Source organism: Diospyros lotus, chromosome 3, assembly GCF_014633365.1.
Source record: "Diospyros lotus cultivar Yz01 chromosome 3, ASM1463336v1, whole genome shotgun sequence".
Taxonomy (NCBI): domain Eukaryota; kingdom Viridiplantae; phylum Streptophyta; class Magnoliopsida; order Ericales; family Ebenaceae; genus Diospyros; species Diospyros lotus.
In genome coordinates, this window is record NC_068340.1 from 10,715,658 (window position 1) to 10,741,832 (window position 26,175).

The window sequence follows — 26,175 nt, forward strand, 5'->3', positions numbered from 1 at the left end:
TCTAGGAGAGATAACCAAAGAATCCACCCTCATGCAAGTCTACCGAGAGAAGGGTGTCTGGGAGACCGTCTTGGACCCAATTTGGTAGGGGGACCTAGTTTTGCAGGTAAAGGCTACTGCAGGTGTAAATCGAGATGAAGCTGGGAAAGCACAAACATTAGGGAATACGAAATTGTGGGAAGTACGAATGTAGGAGAAGTTGGCGTCCCTCCAAAAAAATTAGCCTAGAAAAGATTTGGAGACCAAAAATCAAACTATTTTTAGCACACGAGAGATAGTTGACACTACAAACAAAATCAAATTTAGAGATATTTTTATAGATGGAAATAAATTGTCTTTAATAGAGACAAATTTTGATATGGACAACCAAAATAACTGAAAATTCTTTTAAAGACGGCTCTCTAAATCAAAGACGAAATTAATGACGAAAAAATTCCATCTTTGAACGTTTTTTGAATCAAAGACAAAATTAGAGACGGAATTTTTTTTATCTCTGACAGTTTTTTCCATCATAGACGGAATTAGAGATGGAATTCTTTTGTCTCTTAATTTAAAGATAGAAAATTTTTCATCTCTAAATTTTTTTTGATATCAGAGACGAAAAAAAAATTTTCTCTGAAGATTTTTTTTTTAAATATGATATCAGAGACAAAAAATTCTATCTCTAAAGTTTTTCCAAAATCAAAGATGAAAATTTTTCCTTCTCTGAATTTTGTCGTCTCTATTCAAATTAGAGATGAAAAATTTCGTCTATAATTTGAATAGAGACAAAATTTAGAGATGAATTTTTTCGACTCTAAATCTCTCTCAAGAGGGAGGTGAATTAGGTGTTTTGATTGTTTTACGATAATAAAACAAATATGCATTATGATTGATCTGAAAAGATAAATTTCATAGGGTAAAATGAGTTGCAGCAGTTCAATAAGTTTATATGCTTTAAAAACATTTTTCATAAAGACTTATTTAAACATACTTCAAACCCTAAATAAATATATATGGATGAAAGACAACATTTGAAGAAGAGAATGACAAAACTGTTATGATGGCAGCAATGGAATCTTGCTTGCTATTCTAAATTTCAATTTACATGTAACGATCTATTAGTGAGTATAGCTCGCTTGGTTAATAATCTCATGTGTATTGAATTTTGTTTTTATTTGAGTAATGATTTTGAGAAATTATGTGTTGTCATAGGTGATGTTTGAAAAGTTAAAGTGAAAAAGAAAATGATATGTATGTTGAAAAGTCAAAGGTAAGAGGAGTTGCAAATGAGGTTGAAAAGTCAAAAAAAAAGAGAATTGTAAATTATTGTGTTGAAAAATCAAAATTAGAAAAAAAATTAGAAGGGTTGTCCTGCTATGTATATATGTTATTTTATATAAAGGGTGTAAAGTAAATATATTATATTATATAATATGGGTATATCTATATAATAAGGTAGAAGAGTTTTTGAATTCTATAATACAAATGTGAGGGAGACATTTTTTGAATGGTTGAGATGGATTTTGAGTGTTAGTGAATGGTTGGGATTAATTTCAGTTCCCGCCCAATATCAAAGACATCTTTCTCTCTCTCACAACCCACCCATCCACCCACTCCCTTAGTCACTGTCTCTCTTTCTCTCTCACCCACCCACGCCATCGTCGCCTCTCCATCCGCCGTTCGTTGCACCCTTTCTTAGCCCAGCCCCACTATCGTTGCCGCCCCCTTCCGTCGTTTTGGCCCAGCCCCAACGTCACATACACATATACACAGGTATATATACACACACACACATACGCATACATATATATACACACACATACATATATACGCATATATCCTGCCTATTCTATCCCACAAGTGGACGGATCGTGACAAAAATATAGTGATGAATAGAGTGTCGTACCCACGAGGACTAATTTTTTACGGTTACTCTAATTGATTTAACCTTAACCTAACACACACATTAATAATGACTTCAACTGTAATGAAAACTAATTTACTAATAAAAGATGCAAATAAAACAACCCATTTGATTCAAAAACTCTCAAAGTTAAGACACTAGGGTTTGTGAATCCATCGTCAGCCTTCTATGATTCAATTATTCATTACACGGGTCTTGCTATTCCTTATCCTAGGTTGAAAATCGATGATCAAATGACAACCAAAAGCCTTTCTCGATAGTCATTCAGTTCTATGTATATATATGAGATTAACTATCTCTAGTTAACCTTCGAACATATAAACATGTATTCAATCACGGAGATCATCACAAAATAATTTCATAGGGCATAACGGTATCTCTACCTATTATAGGACCCTACGTTGTTTGCTACCATATTTAATCCATATTGAATCTCTCGAAAACAATACAAATCACAAATATGTTCCAATGGTGATCAAGCATCAAAACAACATTATGGACATAACAAACAATCAACCCGAATGAATAAGGAAATAACAAATCGAGTAACTTTAAATCAAACCATTAGAAGTCGAGGTTTCATCATTCACCCTACCTGTAAACACTTAGTAATGCATTCTTGCAATCAAAAGAAAAAGAAAAGAGTTGGAATCCATAGCAAAGAATTGAAAAAGAAAAGAAAAATACATCCTAATAGTAAAGTCTTCAATCTTCCGCCCGCTTCTCTTATCTCTAAAAGACTCTCAAAACCCTGAAGAATAAGTCTTTATATAGTGGTTTTTAGGTTATTAAAGTCATGCATAGTGAAAACTCTTGTTTCCCATTGATTTGAACGAAGACGGGCCGAAATCGAGCTTTGAATCAAAGTTCAGAATGCTACCGCGGTCCTATCGCGGTATGCTTGTTGCTGCAGACCCGTGAGCTCCAGATAGCAATTCCTAAAGCGATCTTACAACGGTATGCATTTCGTTGTGGGACCGTGAGCTCCAGAAACTAAACCTTATAGCGGTCCTACAGCGATATGCATCCTGCTATAAGCCAGCTAGCCTTCTTCTTTGGCCTCTTGCTTTATCATTTTCCAATTTTTTGGCTCTCGATACTCTTTTGCTTTCTTTTAAATCGATATCCGACCATGCCTCCAAGCTTTATTTCACTCCCATCATGCACCAAAATCACTCTTTTTGCTCCATGTCCACTTTGCATGTAACGTGTACCTATATTGACAATATTAAGCCCAAAATGAGTAGCAATCATGTTCATTGAATACTTAAATGCTAAGCTTAGACAACTAAATAAGAGTGCAAAATATGTTGATCAAATACCCCCAAACTTAGTCTCTAGGTCGTCCCGAACAAGATTATCACTCATGCACATATTAGATAGCCTTACCCTTAGTCTTAGATTTTGGTATCTTTTAAAATTCACAATGAGTTATCAAGTAATGCTCCACCACAGTTTTGGACTCATTCCATGCTTGACGTGTGTGTGTGCATAGTCGGATTCTTTATCACGCATAAGGTTGTTGCCACCCAACCCTTAAATGGTCATGTTTTCTTTTCCCTCTTATGACTTGCACACCACCCCCAAACTTAATACCTTTATTCAATCCCTAGGTATCCTATGGTTACTTTCAGTTCTTTTTTTTTTTTAGTCTAGTTGTGTACAGCTAGAGATAATGCTACCTCAGTTTGTGAAGGTTCTCCTTAATTTTGAGTGCTTTGATATTCCAACCTCTACCAAGCAATCAAACCCACTAGTTTTCTTCATCCCTCACAATATAAGTATTAGCACAATCATCATTTGCCTTTTTTTTTTTTTAGCAAAGCCTCTCCCCATTAAGCTTTCTAGAATAACCTTGTAGCAAGCTTTCAGTCGATGACTCCCAAGTCAAATGACCTTAGGGCACCAGGTGTTGAGACACCCCTACAGACTTAATCACTCGATTCAACTAGGCTACGAAGAGAGGTGCATAATATATACATGATGATTGATATAGTGTGCATGACATAACAATAGAGGGATAAGATTTCTAGCATTTGGTCATTGCTTAGCTTCCTTTAGTTTGTCTACACACTCCACACAAATTTTAAACATGCACGAAATCAACACATTCCTCAGTAAACACTACCACAGCTTGGCCTTTCCCAAACTTTTTTTTTTTTTTGAGTCATAATACTAGGTCAAAGGGGAGAGTCCATAAGCCATCTAGGTAAGTGTATTCAACCTATGCAATGTGTAACCCGACACGTGCTCAATAGAAGTCATCACATGAATATATGAGTAATTCAAACAATGTAAGGAGTATCACTATCAACTACTCTGTGAATCATAAAAATACCATGTAGTGTTCATCATTGCCGGTAGAGCTATCCAATTTTTTTTTTTTCTTTTTGAATAAGTGGCTACAACCAAGTAAGCTAACACATCATGCATGATTGGATTATCAAAACCCTCCCCCCAAACTTAAAATGAGCCATTGTCCCAAGGGCTCAAAAAGCATTAAACATGAAAGAAGGTACCTGGGATGGAGAATTGGTGCAAGGATGGATGAAGTTAGTCAATGGTGTTCGAGAGGTGTTGGAGCCTATTGTTGCAAAAGATTGGCAAATTACAAGTCTTTGGTGGCATTCTCGCGCTTGGAATTATACCTACATTGCACAAGGTTAAATATGAGATCTCAATCATGGATAGGGAATACAGAATTATATAGAGTTGAATGATTGCCCAAAACTCCCCCCCAAACTTAAACCATCCCATCCCAAAATTAAGGTGCAATGTGTAGGTGAACATTGGTTGGGGCATTTTATCAAACACTTGGTATGCATGTTGTTATGATGACCTCAACTTTGTTTTTTTGTGCACAAAACAATTCCTAAAAAAAAATGACACTCTAACCCAACTCAAAATCAAATAAACCAAAACAAAGAAAATAAAAACAAATGCAGAATGACAATTAAATGAAAGGGTGAGAAAATTGGGTTGCCTCCCAATAAGCGCTTGTTTAAAGTCGTTAGCTTGACTTTGTCTCCATCTTCAAGGAGGCTTGAATCTTTTTTCCATCAATATTTTGTGGGTGCCAATTAATGGACTTATTTCTTGAATGTTAGCAACTTTCAATCCAATTCCCTTCTTTTGCTCCCTCAACACCCTTACCAACTTTTCTTTTTCATGACTTGGTGGCTTGGCTTTTGAAGAAGAAGAAACATCTAAAGAACACAATTTGTCTCTTTTGGATGGGCAATTTGTTTGCTTCTCTCCCAAAGAACCCATGACCATGACCTTGTTTTTGGCATCCAAACTTTGTTCCTGCTCATCAAAAGAGTTAGCAATGCAATTTTCTTTAGGGTCATCAGGTCTCTCTACTAAACCAACAAAAATAAATACATTAAACGTAACCGTCTCATCATAAATTCTAAGGCTAAGTGTTCCTTGTTGGACATCAATCAAAGCTCTCCCTGTGGCAAGAAAAGGTCTCCCTAAAATTAAGGGCATATCATAATCTTCTTCGATATCCAAAACAAAGAAGTCAATAGGAAAAATAAATTTATCCACTTTTACCAAAACGTTCTCCACTGCTCCCCTCGGATATTTGATACTTCTATCAGTCAATTAAAGAGAAACAGTGGTGGGTGTTGGTTCTTTTAATCCAAGCTTCCTGAAAATAGAGTAAGACATTAGATTTATACTAGCACCCAAATCACATAGAGCTCGTTCAAATAATAAACTACCAATGGTACAAGGAATAGTAAAACTCCCTGGATCTTTAAGCTTCGATGGTAGTTTATTTTTCAATATAGCGCTGCTCTCATCCGTTAGCATAACAGTTTCATGCTCCTCCAACTTCCTCTTATTTGATAAAATTTCCTTCATAAATTTCGCATAGCTGGGCATTTGAGCTAAGGCATCAACAAATGGGATGTTTATGTGAAGCTTCTTGAATACCTCTAGGAACTTCTCAAATTGCTTATCTAGTTTGTGTTTGCGCAACCTATGAGGGAAAGGAATTGGAGGAACATATGGCTTAACAGGCGGTGGAATTACCTTTTCTTGTTCAGCTACTACTTCAGGCATTTCAAGTTGATCTGTTATCTCCTGAACAATACCATTTTCTTTTACCACACCTAGCCTTTTAACTTGATCTGGTAGTTGCACCCCACTCCTTGTTATGATTGCATTTACTTGCTCCTTTGGGTTAACTTCTGTATTGTTCGGCCATGTGCTCGGTTGCCCTTCCATTGTGATTTTTGCTAGCTGCCCAATCTAATTTTCAATATTCTTAATGGCTATGTCTATTCGGTCACTTTGTTCTTGAAGCTTTGAAAGTGCTTCTTCCCATTTTCCTCTTTCTTCTTATGGTCTTCCCATTTTTGTGGATTTTGACTATTCTGATTGTTTCCATAGAAGAAGTTGGGATGGTTTCTCCAGCTGAGATTGTACGTCTAAGAAAATGGATTATTTTGTTGCCACTGAAAATTTTGTTGACGTTGAAAGTTTTATGCATATGCGGCCTACTCTGTGAAAGAAGGATCCGTGATGACTAGTGGACATTTGGATGACAGATAATTTGCCCCACAAGTTACACAAATAGGATGAGATCCTTGCACCATATTAGCGAATGAGGAGTATTTGAATGCTTCCATCTGTTTTGACAAAGCATCAATCTTAGTTAGCATCAAAGTACTCACATCCACTTCATGCACTCATGCTGCTCTTTTATGTGAAATCCTATATGGCCACATTACAAACTCCTCACTCATTGTTTCAAAAAGGTCATGAAGTTGCCCAGCTGATTTATTTCAAATGGAACCACCTATTGTAGAGTCCACCGCTGAACGACTGTGAGGAGTTAAACCAACGTAAAAATAATGATTTTGGGCTGGTAATGGAAAACCGTGACTTGGACACTTCCTCAACAACTCTTTGAACCGTACCCATGCCTTATGAAAATTTTCTGATTCGGCTTGTTGGAAGGTTGAAATTTCATGCTTGAGCTTGCTGATCTTAGCTGGTGAAAAATATTTCAACGTAAACTTCTGAACCAAATCCACCCATGTAGTAATGCTGCCAGCTGGTAATGAATCCAACCACTCCCGAGCTTTATCTTTCAAAGTATGAGGAAAAAGTCTCATCTTGAGTGCCTCTTCATTAATTCCTTCGTACTTAAAGTTCCCAGAATACTCTAGAAATTGAGACAAGTGATAATGTGGATTTTCCTCGCTCATTCCATAAAAGGGTATGTTGTTGGCAAAGAGATTGATCACGTCCGGCCTCAATTGAAAGTTCTCATGCCCGTAGGGAGGATAGATTATGCTTAACCGGTTCTCAATCACTGGGGGCATTATGAAGTCCCCCATCAGAATGTCTCTTTCATTGACTTCAATGGGCTGCGCCATTGGAACAAGTTGGTTTGCGTTGTCACCCATGTTACCTAGTTTCTCTTCCCTCCCTACTCTTTGTTCACGACGCCTTTGATGGAACGTTCTTTCTATCTCAGGATCAAACTCACAAATATCCAAACGTTCTGAACTTCTCATGCACTATCTCAATCCCTGCACACACACAAATTGAAATAGCTTACACTAGAAAAATAATGAAAACAAATTTTGATAGTTAAAGCTAATATCAATCAAAGCAATAATTAAAAAAGTTAGTCCCTGGCAACGGCGCTAAAAACTTGTCCTGCCTATTCTATCCTATAAGTGGACGGATTGTGACAAGTAATACAGTGATGAATAAAGTGTCGTACCCACGAGGACTAACTTTTGACGGTTACTCTAATTGATTTAACCTTAACCTAATACACACATTAACAATGACTTCAACTGTAATGAAAACTAATTTACTAATAAAAGATATAAACAAAACAACTCCTTTGATTCAAAAACTCTCAAAGTTAAGACACTAGGGTTTGTGAATCCACCGTCGGCCTTCTATGATTCAATTATTCATTACTCGGGTCTTGCTATTCCTTATCCTAGGTTGAAAATCGATGATCCAATGACAACCAGAAGACTCTCTTGATAGTCATTCAGTTCTATGTATATATATGAGATTAACTATCTCTAGTAAACCTTCGAACATATAAACATGTATTCAATCACGGAGATCATCACAAAATGATTTCATAGGGCATAACGGTATCTCTACCTATTATAGGACCCTACGTTGTTTGCTACCATGTCTAATCTATATTGAATCTCTCGAAAGCAATACAAATCACAAATATGTTCCAATGGTGATCAAGCATCAAAACAGCATTATGGACATAACAAACAATCAACCCGAATGAATAAGGAAATAACAAACCGAGTAACTTTAAATCAAACCATTAGAAGTCGAGGTTTCATCATTCACCCTAGCTATAAACACTTAGTAATGCATTCTTGCAATCAAAAGAAAAAGAAAAGAGTTGGAATCCATAGCAAAGAATTGAAAAAGAAAAGAAAAATACATCCCAATAGTAAAGTCTTCAATCTCCGCCCGCTTCTCTTCTCTCCAAAAAAACTCTCAAAACCCTTAAGAATAAGTCTTTATATAGTGGTTTTTAGGTTATTAAATTCCTGCATAGTGAAAACTCTTGTTTCCCATTGATTTGAACGAAGACGGGCCGAAATCAAGCTTTGAATCGAAGTTCAAAACGCTACCGCAGTTCTATCGTGGTTCTACCGCGGTTTGCTTGTTGTTGTAGACCCGTAAGCTCCAGATAGCAATTCCTAAAGCGGTTTTACAGTGATATGCATTCCGCTATAGGACCGTGAGCTCCAGAAACTAAACCTTATAGCTGTTCTACAACGGTATGTATTCTGCTATAAGCCAGCTAGCCTTCTTCTTTGGCCTCTTGCTTTATCATTTTCCAATTTTTGGCTCTCGATACTCTTTTGCTTTCTTTTAAATCGATATCCGACCATGCCTCCAAGCTTTATTTCACTCCCATCATGCACCAAAATCACTCTTTTTGCTCCATGTCCGCTTTGCATGAAATGTGCACCTATATTGACAATATTAAGCCCAAAATGAGTAGCAATCATGTTCATTGAATACTTAAATGTTAAGCTTGGACAACTAAATAAGAGTGCAAAATATATTGATCAGCATACATATGTATGTGTCTTCCTCTTAGCTGTTGGTGGCAGTCTCCTCATGGGTGTCGCTGGTTTGTGGCCGACCATCAATTATAGATCCGCCATGTCCGATGGCTAAAGCTTCTTTGATCGATCTCACCTCCGCCTTGGTTTTGTGTTTGAGATGGCTGATATGTGGCCGCGAAGTTCTGAAGAGGCAAGCCCGGGGCCAAAGCCACCGACAATGAATGAAGAAAGCGGCTGGTGTTTGAGAATAGAGCTGGGGGCTGAATCAGAACACGCATGGGCTACGTCTCATGCATGCCCAGAACACGAGAGAGAGAGAGAGAGAGAGAGAGAGAGAGAGAGAGAGAGAGAAAGAGAGAGAGAGAGAGAGAGAGAGAGAGAGAGCTGGAGAGAGGGCTTCATATGCTGGGCGTCGAACGCACTGAAGAAAATGGAGGAAGGAACCCTTCAGAATCTAATGGCTGAAGTCTGCACTGTTGTGATTTGTGGGGAGAATCCATACAGAGAATTGAAAAAATTGCATTTCAGAGGAGGAGATTGACAGGAGTTTGTTTTGTTTTCGGAGGAGAAGAATCCATAGAGAGATAGAAAGGGAGGGAGAGAGAGAGGAGTTTGTTTTGTTTTCATAATTCCAATCAAGTCCTTCCCCTGTCTTCCTCTTCAATCCATAAGTTCCCTGTATCATTACTACTTTTGATGTTTGTTGGGTTTTCTTTTGCTTTTTTCTTTCTTTTTTTTTATTGGGAAAATAAAATTGGTGGGGATATTTATAACTTCTTCGAACAAATCTAATCTAATTATTGTTATCGAATCCCTTGAGATTAAATTTTTTTTATTTCAAAAAAAGTACCAATTTTGATTGATGAGATATTGAAAAAAGTTGATATGTTTTAATTTGATAGAAAATTGATATGTATAATCTAACAGTGTAAGTTTATTAAATATTTGATTTAATAAGTTTATTAAGATCTTTAACCTAGATTCAGTTATAATATTTTTAATTTTTAAAATAAAAAAACACTAATAGTGTACGTTTTAATTTTTTTTAAATATGTATAGTTTAAGAATTTGATTCAATTACATTTATTTTAATTTTTTAAATATTTGATTCAATAAAAAAGTATCAATAGTGTAATCTATCACATTATCGCTTCAAAATTTATCTTTAGATGTTGAATATTTGATACTTATTTGTTAATCTATCCTATTGAATTATTTAAAGAAATGTGAAATTTGTTCATTTAAAAATTAAAGAATTCTCGACCATACATAGTTGGAGAATCCAAGGTTCAAGAACACAAGGGTTCCCGACCACTCACAGTCAGAAATCCAAGGTTCTTCAACCCCGAATCAGGGTTTCCTCGTTGATGGCCACAACCATTGCAGCCGACGGTGGCTAGCATGGCTGCAATCATTTCACTTCAAAATGTTTTAAAATTTATTTTTTTTTTTTAAAATTTAATATTTTAAAAAATTAATATACAAGGTGGGGAGTCTTTTTCAATTTATTTCAATTTTTATTTTTTAAAAAATTAATATATAATGTATAAGAATTTAACTTTAGAATTTGGCATGCATGATTCAATTTCAAAAGAAATAAAAATCTCTTTTTAAAATCATTGATAAACAATGTTGTTTTTAGTGTAAAACTTTATTCAAATAATGATATCAAAATAGAAAGCTTAATTCAAAATTTAATATTTTTATCTTTAGGCATTGAATCTTTGATATTTTTATTTTTTTTAAAAATTTAATTTATAAAGTATTTAATACTTAATTTTTAAATATTCTAAATATCAACAGTGTAAGTTTTTGAATTTTTTTGAAATATTATGTAAGTTTTAATACTTAATTTTTGAAAATTTTTAAATAAAAAAATACCAACAGTGTAAGTTTTAATGTATAAGAATATGACATTTAAAATTTGACATTGATGATTCAATTTCAAAAGAAATAAAAATCTCTTTTTTAAATCGTTGATGAGTAAATGTTGTTTTTAGTATAAAACTTTATTCAAGTAATGATATCAAAATAGAAAGTTTAATTTGAAATTTAATATTTTTATCTTTAGGTGTTGAATTTTTGAGATTTAAAGAAATGTGAAAGTGGTTAATTTATCCTATTGAGTTACTTAAAAGATGCAAATATTTAAAAAAAAATATTTATTTTTTAATTCTATTTTTATTTTATTAATTTTGTTTTTATTTTTGGCATAATATTTTTTTTAAATTAAAATAATATAAAAATTAAAGAGTTCTCGACCACGCATGGTCGGGGAACCCAAGGTTCGGGAACACAAGGTTTTCGACCGTGAATGATTAGGAACCCAAGGTTCTCCGACCCCGAACCAGGGTCCCCCCCTCCCCATTGATGGTCGCGGCCATGGTGACCGACAACAGCTGGTATGTATTGTTTGATATTTAATTTTTAATTTAATTTATTCAAATTATAGAGCATTTACTGATATACTATATTATATAGATTTAATAATTTTTTTCTTTTTATTATAAAACGTTAACAAGTATACAATAACTTTAATTTATGTTTTTTGTTCAGTGTTTACAATTTTTTTTTTTTACTTGCTTTTATATTTTGATTTGCAATATTTGTGAACATTATAAATCTTATATGTTTGTTTCTTATTTGAGTTTTGTAGAGCGTTTAATACAACTAAAATTATTACAAGTTCTTCATAAATTTCAACATAATACACCATGCATTTATACCGTGCATTTTAATCTTAATATTATTTACACCGTGTTTTTAGGCATGTTTATATTTATTTTTTGATGATTTCGTGTTTAAGAACTATATACATTGTCTTCAGATATGTGATATAAGCGAGTTTAGGCTTTCAGTTTAGTGCGTGTCAGAGTTCAGTGCTTGATTATTTTGTGTTCAAATTTAATGTTCAATTTTTTTTATTTTCATCGTGCTTTCAGGCACGAGTTATCCCTAGTATAGATATATATATATATGTAAGTATATAAAAGGTAAAAGAAAAAAGAAAAGAAAAGAGAGAAGTGGTTTGCAAAAATTGGGAACCTTCGGTGCAAGGATTTCTTCCTCCTTCATTCTTTTTCTTCTTCCTCTTTTTCTCTTTTCTCTCTGATATTCAAAGACCTCATAAGGGTGTGGGTGCGAGCTCCAGCCTCTCGTTCCAACGGCCTATTCCGTTGCTTTCTTCCTTCTTCGGTTCAACAGTTTGAAAAGTTTGCAAGGCAAGTTCGTATGTCTCTTTTACCTTTCAGAGGCAAGTCCTAATCCCTTTTCAATTTAGATCCCTTGTTCCTTCATCTTTAAGAGTTTGTTCTTGCAAAACCCTCATTTTGGATAAATGAGTTTTATTTCCTTTTTTTTTTGTTAAATCTTATGGTTTTTCTTGGATTCTTGATGAATCTTGTTAAAAGCCTCAACAGGGTTTCGATTCACCTTATATTTATAAAGGAATGATGCTTTTTTTTATTAGGGTTTAGTTTCATGCAAAATTTTGGTGTATCTTGCGTGTATTTTTGTCTCTCGTGCTTGTCATTCGTGTTATTGAATTATGGTGATCGATTGATGTTTTCATGGCTGTCAACCATTTGGATGAATGAGCTTTGGCAATCGATCGTTGTGGTAAGGTTGTCGACCATCCAAGGAAGCAGGCACTGACAATCGACCATTGTGCATAAGTTGTTGATCGTTTCACCCCTGCTGTCAACTGATATTTCCTGTACTGCTTATATATTGCCCCCAAACATCATGTTAATTATAACTAAGTTCATTCATTAATTTTAATAATGATTGATCATCTTTGGGGAGGGGGATTAATAATACAACCAGGAGTATGAGGTTGTGCATTACTTATGATCTTGCATGAATTTATAAATGCATTGAAATTGCCATTGTGTGCATGATGATGAGTTGATATATAAACCATGTCGGGAAATTTATAAGTGTATGAACATGTGTGAGTATATGCATATGCTTTGAAATGGTTAAGTGTTGCATGGTGACTAATGCGTGCAACAAACTATGTTTGTAGGTGTTGTGCCACAAAAATGGAAAAAAAGGGAAAAGAAAAATCTTTTTCTTTTTTGTAAAGGAAGGCTGGCCGCAAGGGTCAGCCCCACCAGGCAAATGCCCGCGGCAAGCTAGACACAAGGGCTAGCCTCGCGGCACTTTGCCGCGAGGTGCATGCAACAAGTTGGCCGCAAGGGCTAGCCTGGCAGCACCCTGCCGCGAGGTTCACACGACAAGCTGGCCGCGAAAGCCAGCCTTGCGGCCAGCAGTGGCGAGCTAAGGCCACAGTCAGCCTTGCGGCCAAGATGGCCGCAAGGGCAGGCTCGCGACAGGCTGCCGTGAGCCGCGGCAGCTGCTAGCCTCACGGCCAGCTTGGCCGCAAGGGCAGGCTCACAGCAGCCTGTCGCGAGCTAAGGCTGGTCGCAAGGGCCAGCCTCGTGGCCACCTCCCCCCATTCTTTTTTGGCTTGGCTTTGACCCATTCAACAACCTCCACGTGTCGACACCAGCCGCCCTTGAGAATCGTGCCCTATAAATACCCAACTACAGGACATTAATAAGGACTTCCAATTTCGGTAAAACTTAAATCCTTTGAATACACTTTTACTATTTTCATGATTAGTCTTTGGGATTCGAGACTTACTTTGGCATCAGAGGGTCTTCGCAGGGGAAGATTCTCGTGAGCCTTCTAACTCATTTTCTAAGCATCAACAGGGTCAAATCCTTGTGGCGAGCCTAACGGTGAAGGCAAAAGCTTGCGGTAAGCCTAGCGGCGAAGGTAAAAGCTTATGGTGAACCTAGCGGCAAGAGCTAGTGGCAAGATCTTATGGCAAGAGCTAGTGGCGAGAGCTAGTGGCAAGAGCTAGAGGCTAGAGCTAGTTGTAAGACCTTGTGGCGAGAGCTAGTGGAAAAACCTTGTGGCGAGAGCTAGTGGCAAGACCTTGTGGCGAGAGCTAGCGGCGAAAACTAGTGGCGAGACCTTGTGGGGAGAGCTAGTGGCGAGAGCTAGCGGCAAATCCTTGCGGCAAGTATCCTAATGGCAATCTCCCTTGAAGCGACATCTCTTACGGCAACCTAACTTCACCCGACACCGAGCTCGAGTGGACCCCACATCATAAATTTTAATTGTTGTATTTTAGCAATAACAATTTGGCGTCGTCTGTGGGAAACATAACAAAAAGCCAATCTTAGCACAAGATGCCAAGAGGGACAAGATCATTCGGTTGGGCGAGCCCGCCTGACCCCACCCGAAGGCGAGCTCATACCAGGGCAGGAGCCACAAAAGGCCCCCACCCAGTGTACTCTACAGTACCAGGATTTTCTGTAGATCACCCTAGCAACGAAGTGCGTTCTAAGAATTTTCCTGTGCTCGAATGCAACCATACCATCGGACTAGGCGGCATGGAGCATTCGAATCAAGAAGAAGCACACGTAGTTGGATTGAGGAGATACGTGATAGGGCGAGGGGAACCAGTCCCACATGCAGCGCCCGCTAACCAGGAATAACATTCATCTGGACAGTCTTCAATTCCAAATAGAAACCTCGTGGGAACTTCAAGAATAGCTCCACTCATAGTCTTACTCTTGGATTATGAACTATTGTGGAAGAACTTTGAGGAGCTGAAACAACAGAATAATGAACTCAGGGTGAACAATGAGGAGAATATGAGAAGACTACAGGAAGTCACTACTTTGTTACGTGAACTAAGGCTAGACATTCACATTCCCCATATGGGACAAATCGATACAAGGGTAGAACGTTAGAGATCCCAGGAAAACCCTTCCAGAATCCCACGGCTGGGGACAAGAATCAGAACTCCAGGGCTGAATAGTCAAGTCGCAGAAGTAACAGACTCGAGAAGGAAAAATAGCAGGAGGGTGAGAAAAGCTCCCACGTATAGAGAGACAACAGAAAACACCTACTCAGGAGTGCCTTACGACCCATCTCTTTTCCAAAATGAAAGGAAGCAGAAAACACTCAACGTGTCTGACATTAAATGCCTCATAGAAAAGGTGCTAGAATAGAAGCAGGTAATGATGATACCAAAGGTAACTCCCTCGAAAGGGTTCCCTATATCTGAGGAACTCTAAAGGCGACCAGTGCAACCAGGGTTCGAACTGCCGCACCTTTCGATATACTCGGGAAGGGAAGACCCCGAGAAGCATTTACAACATTTTGTCGCAGTAGTTGTGCTACATGGATGGAATGAGGTCACGAGGTGCAGGGCTTTCCCATTCTCTCTGACAGGACAAGCTCAACAATGGTTCACCGAATTACCAGCAGGACATATACGATCATTCGAATAGTTAAAGAAAGGATTTCTAAATGCGTTCTCCGTCTATCTCCCGAAGAAGAAGAGTGCAATATATCTAATGAGCTTACAGTAGAAGCTGAATGAATCCCTGAAGCAATACATTGAGCAATTTAGAGCCACGATGCAAGAAGGGGTCTCCCAGTCGGGGTAGCGGTGTCAGCCTTACTAAACGGAACTACATACGCCCTGCTTAGAAGATCCTTAGCTTTCTCCGAGCCAAATTCTGTGACTGAGTTGTTCGACCGAGCAGAACAATTTGTTACCCAAATGGAAATTTTGGAGGCAGGGGAAGGTAATAGAAGGGGAAGAGAAACCCAGCCCAAAGTGCGAAGAACCTTACAAAATCCAGAAAATGATAGACCCCAACAGGTGCACACTACCGACACCACAAAGCGAGGCGATAGGAAAAGCTTGGAACACCGTGCACCTCGAGAGGTACTTCCCGACTTTAGCCCCAGGGGAAGGGACGAAGCACGAGACGTAGAGTCAAGCCTGTCATCAGAAGCGTTACTGGACCCTGTTAGAGGCCGGAATTGTCTTTAATTTTCCATTGTAATAACATCCCCTGATAAATAAAAGAATATATCCCATGTATTCCCGTGGAATAGGCAAAACTATAAGCTGAACCACGTAAAATCTGCATGAGCCCAGATTATTTGTATGTGTCATGAAGGTATGGCCGCTCAAGCACAGCTCGCTTCCAATAGGTCAAGTCGCTTAGTGGCAATCTGGTGCCGATGACCACGGGTTGGCCTGGGATTACCAGAACATCTGATGCCTATGCCCGCAGACTCACCCGGATCCCTCGTTTGAGTCCAGTGCTATGCCTTTTTGGTTAGACCCGACTCCTCGGTTGATCTGGTGCCTAGGTCTCCTGACAAACTCGGATGTTTGGTAGGAATCCCGCGCTGGACCACTGGCCAAGCACCAGATTCCCTGAGGTAGACTTACCTTAGGAAGGAGGAAAATAAGTGAAGTGATCACTTGATAGCTCTAGCATAAGACCACTCCCAAAGGTCAAGTTTCCTAGTGGCAATCTAGTGCCGATGACCACGAGCTAGCTCGGGATCACCAGAGGATCTGACGCCTATGCTCGCAGACTCACCCGGATCCCTCGTTTGAGTTCGGTGCTATGCATTTTTGGTTAGACTCGACTCCTTGGTTGATCTGGCGCTTAGGTTTCTCGGAAAATTGGGATGCCTAGTAAGAATCCCGTGCTTGGCCACTGGCCAAACCCAGATCCCCTGAGGTAGACTGGCCCAAGGAAGGCATGAAAAGACAACAACCCTATGACAACCCTGCCATGACCCCGCTTATCGAAGTTGAGTCACCTAGTTACATTCTGGTGCATATGACCGCGAGTTGGCCCGAGATCACCAGAACATCCAATGCCCATGCCCGCAGACTCACCCAGATCCCTCGCTTGAGTTGGGTGCTATGCCTTTTTGGCTAAACTTAACTCCTTGGTAGATCTGGCGCCTAGGTCTCTCGGCAAACTCGGATGTTTGGCCGAAATCTTGTGCCGAACCACTGGCCAAACCCAGATTCCCTAAAGTAGGCTAACCCCGAAAGATAGACATGGAGAACACAATAGCCAGAACGCTACGATCCATCATGGGATCACTAGATGCTCCGGAGATTGTGCCTGTAGGCTCGTCGGGATCCATTGACTGAGTCCAGTGTTATGCTCTCGAGCTAGACCCGATTCCTTAGATGATCTGGCGCCTAGGTCTCCCGACAAGCTCGAACACCCGGCAAAAATCCCACAAGTGGAACCCATCTCTCGAGGGCATGGTTTCGCAAGAGATAATCTGGTACCTAAAGCCCCTGGCTGACGTAAGATCTTCGGGAATTCTAAAGCCTTTGATTGAATTCAGGTGCTAGACTCGGCTCTTTAACTGATATTCTACTCTTCCATTTCGTCTAAAGACAAAATAGAAGAGTGGGGGGGAAATTGTTGTGCCACACAAATGGAAAAAAAGAAAAAAGAAAAATCTTTTTCTTTTTTGAAAAGGAAGGTTGGCCGCAAGGGCTGGCCCCACCAGGCAAATGCCAGCGGAAAGCTAGCTGCAAGGGCTAGCCTCGCGACACTCTATCGTGAGGTGCATGCAACAAGCTGGCCGCGAGAGCCAGCCTTGCGGCACCCTGCCGCGAGGTGCACGTGGAAAGCTGGCCGCGAGAGCCAGCCTTGTGTCCAGCAACGGCTTGCTAAGGCCGCGGTCAGCCTTGTCACCAAGATGGCCGCAAGGGCAGGCTCACGGCAGCCTGCCGCGAGCCAAGGCTGGCCACGAGGGCCAGCCTCATGGCCACCTCCACCCATTCTTTTTTGGCTTAGCTTTGACCCATTCAACAACCGCCACGTGTCGACACCAGCCGCCCTTGAGAATCGTTCCCTATAAATATCAAGCTATAGGACATTAATGAGGACTTCCAACTCTGGTAAAACCTAAATCCTTTGAATACACTTTTACTATTTTCGTGATTAGTCATTAGGATTCGAGACTAACTTTGGCATCGGAGGGTCTTCGCGGGGGAAGATTCCCACGATCCGTCTAACTCGTTTTCTGAGCATCAACAGGGTCAAATCCTTGTGGCGAGCCTAGCGGCCAAGGCAAAAGCTTGCGGCGAGCCTAGCGGCGAAGGTAAAAGCTTGCGGCGAGCCTAGTGGCCAAGGCAAAAGCTTGCGGCGAAGGTAAAAGCTTGCTGCGAGCCTAGCGGCGAGAGCTAGTGGTAAGATCTTGTGGCAAGAGCTAGTGGCAAGACCTTGTGGCAAGAGCTAGTGACTAGAGCTAGTGGCAAGACCTTATGGCGAGAGCTAGTGGCGAGAGCTAGAGGTGAAAGCTAGCGGCGAGAGCTAGCGGCGAAAGCTAGTGGCGAGAGCTAGCGGCAAATCCTTGCAGCAAGCATCCTAACGGCAATCTCCCTTGAAGCGACATCTTTTACGGCAACCTAACTTCACCCGACACCGAGCTCAAGTGGACCCCACATCACAAATTTTAATTGTTGTATTTTGACAACAACAGTAGGGTATGGTCATATGCCTGTAGGTAAAAGCCTGGAGCGAGGGAGTTTTGGCTCACATGTGATGGCTATTATGCCGAAAGCTTGGTAGGCAAAGGCCTGACATGAGGATCATGTTTGATGGTTATCATGCCATAAGCTACGTAGGTAAAGGCTTGATGCGAGGATCACGGTTAATGGTTGTTATAAGCTATGCCATAAGCTCGGTATATGAAAGTTTGACGCAAGGGAGCTTTGGCTCATTATGCTTGCCTGATGAAAGTTAGTGCATGGAAGGACTTCAATCCCAAGTTGATGGTTACAGTTACAGGTACGGGTGTGGGCTCAAGAGCTGTATGTGAGCATATATGCATGTTTACATTTTTATAAGGTGTGGTGAAACATAGTGTGGGTGCACTTAATGTAATGAGTAATTCCATTATGCTTTGATTCTTATTACTTCACGTTTATTTGAAATTATATTTGTTGAGCCTTGTGGCTCATATTTGTTATTGTGTCATTCTAGGTAAGCGTAAAACTAAGGATGGGGGTGAGTCCAGTGAAACTTGATCCTTGAGGGGTAGTGATGTGCACAGAGTAGTCCTAACCAAAAAGTCCTTGGGGGTATTTTTGAAGCCCCCCCCCCCCCCCCCCCCAAAAAAAAAAAAAAGTTAATTTTATATTTAGATTTAGTTGTTTTTTTGGAGATGTATGGGTGGTTAAGCCCTAATGTGCATGTTAAATGAATTGTATTATAAGTATTTGTTTGGCTTCTGTCGTTAAATGAGGGAAGATGTGAATGTCTTTATGTAAGTTTTTATCTATGCCAATACTTTTAGTGACTTCCTCTCTCTCTATTTCCCCTGGTAGTAGGATCTTTGAGAGTGGGGCTGTCACAATACAAATCTTATGAACAAATATATGCACTAGAGAAGTAAACATGAAACATGAAAGATTAAAAGTCATTTATATATGTAATGAAAAGAGGAGCAATCTTGCATAATGCTAATAAAGTTAAATCAAATGAGAAAGCATTTTATGGCAAGAGAAAAATAATACCATTAAGGACATAAAAATCAAATCACATGAACATAACATTTTTTTGAGTGGTTTAACCAATAAGCCTAGTCCACTATCTTAACTCCTCACTAAGGATTTTGAAAACATCCACTGAGGGATTTTAGCTTTTAGGGATCGATTACAACCCATACATAGTTTTTACTGGTTCAACCAAAACCTCTACTTTTCATGGGCTAAGTAGGAACCCCTGCTTTTACAGACTAAGTAGTAACCTTTGCTTTTACAAACTAAGGAGTAACCTTTATAGTTGGCTTTTTCATCCTAGGCTCAACCACAACCATTGCCTTTCAAGGATAAGGCATAACCCTTTACAAGTTTCACAAAAGTTGTGAAGGATTTCTCAAAAGAAAAATATAAGATAAAACAATGATTGCTGACATTCTCTTAAATAAAAGAGAGTTTCAATATATGAATGAATAAAACACTCAACTCTCTTGTTTCTAATTTCTGGTTTTAAGAAAATCTTCATAAGGCTTAACTAGATAATGACTTGACGTGAAGGAGGATGAGCATCAATGACCGAAAGCAGAAGCTATTAAGCCATAAGCAAAAGCTGCCAAGCAAAGACATGATTAACTTAAAACTAACTTCTTGTAAACCACAGATGTAGGTGCTTGTATCGAATTGAAAAACAAAATGCTACTATGTAAAAAATATATAGGGAAACATATATATGTGTATCCTCTATTTTGCAACAACTCGATGAAAGATTATGAGCCAAATTGGGCAGTTAAGGGGATGAAAACCCTTAGGCTCATCTCCTATAGTCTCAAATTCAAAGACAGACAGTTATGAATACAAGATATTTCAAAAAGGAAATATCCAAGAAACATCACAAGTTATTTGCTATCCTAACATAAGGACAACCACTCATTAAAGGGAACCTCTAAAGGCGGACATAGTCAAAGGGCTGAACTGCCAGAACAAAAATTATCCAACTATCACCACGATCAAAGGCACTTTGCTGGGTAATTATCACTAGAATATTGCCAATACAAATCATTGTTAAAATTATAATTGCGGATGTAGGCACCAGGCCAAACCGCCGAAGTAAAAATATTTATCCGATCTTTCATACATTGGGCCATAAGAGTTGTACCCTGATACATTTCTACTTGCGGATATAGGCGTTTTGCCGAACCACCAAAACAAAAATATTTATCCTTCAACATGATAGAAAAACTAGGCACTCTGCCAAACCGCTTTGATAAAACGTTATAATTGCAAAAGTAGGCACTTTGTCGAACCGGTTCAATAAAAAATTGTAATTGCAAAAGTAGGCATTCCATCAAACTGCTTTGACAAAATATTGATATTTCGATTACGGATGTAGGTGGCCTAGGGAAAATCCCACTAAACTGCCAAAACAAATTCGCAAACATAGGGTACCGAACTGCATCACCAAAATAGAGTGTCTTCAAGCACGCTTTGTGCCATTAGGGCCCCTGTCTTCTCCACTCGGAATTCTTTTATATGGGCCCAATTCATATCCATTTAGACAGTTCCATTGTATTTGGATGCAAAGACCAGGGTCAATCCCTCTAAATGACTGCTCCACAAGCCCTGTACATCCTCGCACCCATTGGTGGAAGGAATGGAGTTTTAGGAAATCACCTTTGTTTTATAGGTCCACTCGTATTCACCATTTCTACTGCACTAGGGCACCTAGGACCATACACCGCTCCTCATATCCAGACCTTTCCACAAAGGGACTTTATGGGTTGATGTCCTCCCACCCATATGGCCTTAGAGCATAGTTCTGACATTCTAGCTATGGACGAGACCGACTAGTCAAAGACAGTCGGTGGACTCCGGCACGCGACTCACCCCTTGTAGAAAGTGACGACAGTGGTACTCTCAGTTGATGTCGGATGCTGGATAATTTATATCTTATTCTGGAAATCTAAATATTATAATATGTCAGGGTCAAGTATTTCCTATTTCCTTGACAGGTATACCGATATCCTTGAAGTTATTTCATCATTTTAATACATTTATATATTATTTAACTATTTTTCCCTCCATGAGTTAGAGGAGGTTAGCCTCCCTGTTGCATTGGGGAGCTAGATTCTCTTTGTGTGCCCATGAATATGCAAGAACACAGGGTACTCAGAGCCTGCTCAAAGGAAAATACACATCTATGTCAGTGACAGTTAAAATTATTTTGTTCTCATTTATGCTTCATGCATTCATATAGATAGTAAGCATGGTATATTCTTGTTAGTCATCAAAATACCAATCCAATCCCAAAAGAATGCTCATTGTATTTTGGACCGTCTGGGCCCAATCTCGACCCTTCCCTTAGGCCCAATCTTGGCCTAGCGCCAGCCTGCCACGGCATCATTGCAACTCCACCGGATATCCACACGACCGTCTTAGATCCCATCCTCATTAATGGCGGATCCCATCGACATTAATGAGGGTCTCGTTGCCACCATGCTACCACCTGGGAACCTCCACCGGCGCCGGATAGCCAATCCCATCACCTACAAATGCACGATGCATGCATGCTGGAGGATATCTCCTCCTTCTATATCAACCAGCTCTCCTCTGAGCCAAGGTATGTTCTGATCTCTGACCTACTGATACATTGTCTCTCCTTACTCTCTTACTCACTCGACCATCGGAGTGCTTGCAGGTGCTAGTTGCCCCCCGGATGGACCCTTTGCCGAAGCCCATGCCCCGCCTCCGATAGTCCTCTTTTGGTTAGGAAGGAACATTCGGCGCCCACTGTGGGGCCCGGTAAAACTTACCTACTACATAAGGTCACTAAAAGCCTTTCAAACCAACCTTCCCGTTTCCACACCATGGTCCGGACTAGAAGAGCCCTCGCCCAAGAGCCGAATAACCCCGATCACCTTCCGCAAAACCCAGCTATCACGGAGGTCCTCCACCAAACTGTCTAACAACTTCAAAACCAAGTCACTAAGTTAACTAGAAACCAACAGTAAGCTCTAAGACTTCTATCAGGAGCTAGACATCCATTAGGTCTTCACCTTAGTTGAACATCCTTAAACCAATAGCCAAGTAGAAGCCACCGACAAGTTCGTCTTAGTGGGTTTAAAAAAGTGACTCGATGGTGCTATGGGAGCATAGCCAAAAGAACTCCCCATGGTGTTGTGGTTTTACCACATCACAGCTCAAACCTCGACCATGGATGCACCCTTTCGACTCACCTGCAGGTCAGAGGCCCTGATCCCTATAGAGATTGAAGAACCTAGCCCCAGGTGACAATATTTTTGTGAAGACACCAATGATAAAGAATAATGAGCCGACCATGACCTTATCCAAGAAACCAGAGACCAAGCTCAAATCCACAAACAGGTTGCTAAATAAAGAGCAGCTTAGAAATACAACAAAAGGGTAAAACCCAAAAGATTTCAAAAAGGGGACCTGGTCCTAAGGAAGATTGAAGGCCCAAGCAAACAACCCGTACAAGGAAATCTCGGCGCTAACTGGGAAAGCCCTTACCGAGTCACCAATAATCTCGGCAATGGAGCTTACCACTTGGCCGAACTCCCAGGAAGGCCCTTACCCTGGTCATGGAACGCGACTAGCCTATGGAGATATTATAGCTAAGTAACTATTTCCTTACCTCGACCTTCCTCGGTCTGGCCTCAAGTAACCTCAGCCACTCTCCCCGAAGATAGCCTTGTATCAAACAGGCATTGGCAGACCTTGAGCTTCCTTGGTCTAGCCTCGGCCTCGAGTAACCTTGGCCACTCTCCCTGAAGATAACCTTGTATCAAACAGGCATTGGCAGACCACGAGCTTCCTCGGTCTAGCCCCAGCCTCGAGTAACCTCGGTCACTTTCCCTAATGATAGCCTTGTATCAAACAGGCATTGACAGACCTCAAGCTTCTTTGGTCTAGCCCCGGCCTTGAGTAACCTCGGCCATTCTCCCTAAAGATGACCTTATAACAAATAGGCATTGGCAAACCTCGAGCTTCCTTGGTTTAGCCTCGGCCTTGAGTAACCTCGGCCACTATCCCTGAAGATAGCCTTGTATCAAATAGGCATTGGCAGACCTCGAGCTTCCTCGGTTTAGCCCTAGTCTCAAGTAACCTCGACCACTCTCCCTGAAGTTAGCCTTGTATCAAACAGGCATAACATAAATTGATCTTAGGTCACCTCGGACTCACTTGACCATCTAAATATAAGTTACCTAAGAATTTTTCATTTTATTACTTGTAACTCATTCAATACAAGTATTAGCAGGTCCTCGAACTCGCCTCGGTCCTCCCTTAGCAATGTCTATCACAGAACCTCGAGCCCGCCTCGATCCTTCATTTGCAGTGCTTCGCATCTAGGTCGATCCGGTCCGTCACAGGACCTCGAGCCTGCCTCAGTCCTTCAATTGCAATATTTTGGACCTAGGTCGACGCAATCCATCACAGGACCTCGAGCCTGCCTCAATCTTCCATTTGCAATGTTTCGGATCTAGGTCAACACGGTCCGTCATAGGATCTCGAGCTTGACTCGGTCCTCCATTTGCAATGCTCCGGACCTAGTTTGACGCGGTCTGTCATAGGACCTCGAGCCTGCCTTGATCTTCTATTTGCAGTATTCCTAACCTAGGTCGACACGGTCTGTCACAGGACCTCGAGTCTGCCTCGGTCCTCCATTTGCAGTGTTCCTAACCTAAGTTGACGTGATTAGTCACAGGATTTCGAGCTTGCCTCGGTCCTCCATTTGCAGTGCTCTGAACCTAGGTCGATGCGGTCCCTCACAGGACCTCGAGCTCGCCTCTGTCCTCTATTTATAGTATTCTGGACCTAGGTCGATGTAGTCTATCACAAGACCTCAAGCCTGCCTCGGTCCTCCATTTGCAATGTTCTAGACCTAGGATGACGCGGTCCATCACAGGACCTCGAGCTCGCCTTAATCCTTCATTTGCAGTGCTTTGGACCTAGGTCAATGCGGTCCATCACAGGATCTTGAGATCTCCTCGATCCTTCATTTCCAATGCTTTGGACTTAGGTCGACGCGGTCTGTCATAGGACCTCAAGCACGCCTCAGTCCTCCATTTGCAGTGTTCCGGACCTAGTTCGACGCAGTCCTCCACTCACTATGCTCAAGATCCAGACAAACGTGGACCTCGAGCACAGCCTCGTCACTATTCTAGGGCTTCAAGGCTTTCTCGGCCCTATCGAGCCACAACTTGTATCAGACAGGCGCACAAGACCTCAAGCCCATCTTGGTCCAACTTTCGCTTCCAAGTCGTGCCTTGGATCAGACAGGCATGCTAGATCTCGAGTCTACCTAGGCCCAACTCCAAAACTAGCGTATGCAACAAAATCGTCCAGAATTCCCCTTCTTTAGATCAAACGCCTGCTTCTCAAGCATTCGACCTGGGGGATTGTGGACGACACGAGCCCAATCTCGACCCTCCCCTTAGGCCCAACACCAGCCTGCCACGGCATCATTGCAACTCCACCAGATATCCGTGCGACCGTCTCAAATCCCTTCCTCATTAATGGCGAATCCCATCCACATTAATGAGGGTCTCGTCGCCACCATGCTACCACCTGGGAACCTCCACCGGTGCCTGATAGCCAATCCCATCACCTGCAAACGCACGACGCATGCATGCAGGAGGACATCTCCTCCTTCTATATCAACCATCTCTCCTCAGAGCCAAGGTATGTTCTGATCTTTGACCTACTGATACACTGTCTTTCCTTACTCTCTTACTCATTCGATCGTCAGAGTGCTTGCAAGTGCCAGTCGCCCGCCAGACAGACCCATCTCCGGAGCTCGCGCCTCACCTCCGATCGTCCTATTTTGGTCAGGAAGGAACATATTTGTATATGTTTAACTTTTCAAAATATTAAAAGAATAATGAGCCCAAAAAGACAAAAGAGGGTAAGGGGGCAGCAATAAATCTTTCCTAAATCAAAGCCCCAGGAAACCTATCCTCCTAACTAGGGGCTCCCTCTGTAAAATCCAAATCGATGAATTTAATATCCTTTAGGGCATCTATTGCCTTTGTCCCCCAGGGAGCTCCCTGATTGGTTGGTGTGTTTGGCTCTGGTATGTATAGGCCCCACGGACGTGTAGACTTGGTAAGATCCTTCGTCTCTTCATTTAAAAAATCCTTAGGTGTTGTAGGATTGGGATCCCCATACTCCTACCAGCAGAGGATGTCCCTAATTTTGTCACTCAAGAAGATAATGACTGAAAAGTCAATGCCCGACCGTGTTCTCTCCAAATACACTCGGGCCAAGTAAAATCCCTATTTTGGAAAGCCCGAGGCATATCTTTCTTTCTCCTCAAAGCACACCGGGGATGATCGATACTCTTTGATCGTCTCAACCTTGATTGCCTCAATACACATCCCCTCGAGCCGATTAGACAGCTCTGTTAACCTCAAGGGTAAGTAAATAGGATTTTGATGATAACAAAAATATGTTTATGATATAAATGTATTTCTTACTTATGCAAAAAAAATAAATTTATTTTAAATTAAAAGTGGTACAGAAAGTAAATTTATTTTGAACTAAAAGTGAGTTATGTTTGAATTTTCATATCTTGATAAATACATTTCTTATTCATGCAAAAAGTAAATTTATTTTGAATTAAAGGTGAATTGATTTTAAGCATGTTTCGTTATTTTAATCATTTATGTCTCAAAAGCTTAATTTGAATTTTCATATCTTGATAAATGTATTTTTTTCTCATACAAAAATTGAATTTATTTTGAATTAAAGTGAATTGCTTTTAGACATGTTTCCTTGTTTTAATCATTTATGTCTCAAAAGATTAATTTGAATTTTCATAT

General features: G+C 40.4%; 1 non-coding gene across 1 annotated transcript; it reads left to right on the plus strand.

Annotated features, from left to right (window-relative positions):
* Positions 1–6,793: 6,793 nt before the first annotated feature.
* Positions 6,794–6,900, plus strand: LOC127798568 (small nucleolar RNA R71). Its single transcript, XR_008022432.1, has one exon. It is a non-coding gene; the product is annotated as a small nucleolar RNA R71 (small nucleolar RNA).
* The last annotated feature ends 19,275 nt before the right edge of the window (positions 6,901–26,175 follow it).